Genomic DNA, 2,962 nt, shown 5'->3' with positions numbered 1-2,962 from the left:
TTTTTCTTTTTTCTTTTCTTTTCTTTTTTTTTTTTTGAGACAAGGCCTTGCTCTGTTGCTCAGGCTGGAGTGCAGTGGCACGATCATAACCCACTGCAGCCTCGACCTCCTGGGCTCAAGCTATCCTCCTGCCTTAGCCTCCTGAGTAGCTGGGACCACAGGCACAAGCACTATGCCAAGTGAATCTGTTTTATTTTTGTAAAGACAGGATTTTGCCATGTTGTCCAGGCTGGTCTTGAACTCCTGGGCTCAAGCAATCCTCTGGTCTTGGCCTTCCAAAGTGCACGAGCCCATCCTTAGAGTTTTGTTTGGATGTAACTTGTTGCAATGGACTGAATGATTGTGTCCCACAGATTCATATTTCTCTCGAGGTGATGGTAGTAGCAGCTGGGGCCTTTCAGAGGTGACGAGGTCGTGAGAGGGGAGCAGCCGCGGATGGGGTTAGTGCCTCAGAGAGCTCAAAAGAGGCCTCAGAGAGTTCTCCCTTTTTCTTGTACCCTGGGAGGCTACCGTGAAAAGCTGCAACCCCTGGAAGAATCTCCCGAAGAGGACCTTCACCAGAACCCAACCATGCTGGGGCTCTGATTTTGGCACTGCCATCTCCAGACTGGTGAGAAGCGAATTTCTGTTGCTGACAAGCCACCCAGCAGATGGCATCTGAGATGACTGGGACACTTGTCTCGTGCACTCGCTTGCAACGTGGTTGGGCCCCACTGGTGTCTGCACTGTTTTGGAATGTGAAAGGTTTTAAGTGGGGAAAAAAGAGCTCTGAGTAAAGTACCCATCAGATTTTCCCCTACTCCATAGGTGATTTTGCCAAGACGCTGAACGTGTGAGGGCCCCAGTCACCTGATCTGTGAAAAGGAACAAAATCAGGGCGTCTCATCCGCCTCACACTTTCAAGTCTTAGGATATCTGTGGGATGCCGGAAGCCCTTGAAAGGTAAACACTAGTCTAAAACTAAAAGTGACCAGGTGTGGTGGCTCATGCCTGTAATCCCTGCACTTTGGGAGGCCGAGGCGGGCATATCACCCGAGGTCGGGAGTTCGAGACCAGGCTGGCCTGCGTGGTGAAACCCCATCTCTACTAAAAATACACAAATTAGCATGGAGCAGTGGTGAGCACCTATAATCCCAGCTACTTGGGAGGTTGAGACAGGAGAATTGCTTCAACCCCGGGAGGTGGAGGTTGCAGTGAGCTGAGATTTCACCATTGCACTATAGCCTGGGCAATAAGAGCAAAACTCCATCTATAAATAAATAAATAAATAAATAAAACTAAAAGCAAGTGTTAAAATCCTTGAGAAACTGCACGGTTACCAAGTGGCTGCTTGCTGGTCCCTCTGTCTGCTGTCCTGATGCATTTCACAGGCACACAAGCAGGGCACCTGTGCCTGGTCCACCAGATCCCCCACTGGCCTCTGCTTGGGATTACTCTGTGCTCCTCCTGGAGATGACTGTGTTATACATTGGAGGAGGAGCACAGACAGAGAGACACAGGACCTGCAGCCCCGTCTTCCAGCTGACAGCGCAGCACAGTACTTGTCCTTAGTTGTAGCAAAAATGGCTTTCAACCTTCTGTGCATGCGTTGGAGGTATATACTGGGATGAGTGTGAGGAACTTAGGCTGTGACGACTTGGTGGTTGGGAGCCGCTGGGTGGGGAGATCTCCAAGGCACTTTTTAGCTTTTGAGGTGCTTAAAAGGCAAATCTTCAATAGCAACGTTTCCATTAGTGGAATCCATTGTGGATTCCTATTAAAAACTGGGAAACTTGTTACTGCCAACTGTGAGGACAATGCATGACATTGGCATTGGAAATGCTTCAGGAGGCTGGTACAGGTTGAGCATCCTTAATCCCCAAATCCTAAAACCAAGATGCTCCAAAATTCGAAAAGTGAGTTCCGGCATGGAAGCTGAAGGCCTGCCAGGTAGCTGCTGCTGTTTAACAGCGAATGCGGGCGTGCAGGTCATGCTGCTCTGCTGTTTGGTGACCACGAACACTTTATTTCTTCACTGTCTTAATGGTATGCCACTTTTTATGGTTAAGTACTTATGTGTGGTAAGTGTAAGGAAATGATTGCTTGTGGTCATACAAATTCAGAGTCCGGAACGGCGTGATGCCACACAAAGCTTGTGAAGTTTGTATACAATGTTCATGTCATCTCCTGCATGAAAATGTTAAAAATATTGTATAGGCCGGGTTTGGTGGCTCATGCCTGGAATCCCAGCACTTTGGGAGGCTGAGGCAGGTGGATCATGAGGTCAAGAGATCAAGACCATCCTGGGCAACATGGTAAAACCCCGTCTCTACCAAAAACACAAAAATTGGCCAGGTGTGGTGGCGTGCTCCTGTAGTCCCAGCTACTCAGGAGGCTGAGGCAGGAGAATTGCTTGAACCTGGGAGACGGAGATTGCAATGAGCCGAGACTGGACCACTGCACTCCAGCCTGGTGACAGAGCAAGATTGCATCTCAAAAAAAAACAAAAAAATATTGTATAAAGCTATATATAGGCTATGTGTATAAGGCACACATGAAACATAAATGAATTTTGTGTTTACACTTGGGTCCCATCCCCAATATCTTTTATTATGTCTATGTATAGTAATATTCCAAAATCCAGAAAAATCTGAAATCTGAAATACTTCTGGTTCCAAGCATTTTGGATAGCATGCAGTCAACCTATATCAACTTTCTTTTCCTTCCTTCCTCCCTCCCTTCCTTTCCCTCCCCTTCCCTTCACTTCCCTTTCCTTCCTTCCTTCCTTTTCTCTTTTTCTCCTTCCTTCCTTCCCTCCCTCCCTCCTTCTTTCCTTCCTTCCCTTCCTTCCTTCCTCTTTCTCTCTTTCTCTTTCTTTCTTTCCTTCTTTCTTTTTCCTTCCTTCCTTTTTCTTTCTTTCTTTCTCTTTCTCTCCCTCCTTTTTTCCTTCCCTCTCTCCCTCCCTCCCTCCCTCCCTCCCTCC

Source organism: Cebus imitator, unplaced genomic scaffold, assembly GCF_001604975.1.
Source record: "Cebus imitator isolate Cc_AM_T3 unplaced genomic scaffold, Cebus_imitator-1.0 Scaffold523, whole genome shotgun sequence".
Taxonomy (NCBI): domain Eukaryota; kingdom Metazoa; phylum Chordata; class Mammalia; order Primates; family Cebidae; genus Cebus; species Cebus imitator.
The sequence above is the reverse complement of the archived record's forward strand: the minus strand, read 5'-3'. Positions refer to the sequence as shown.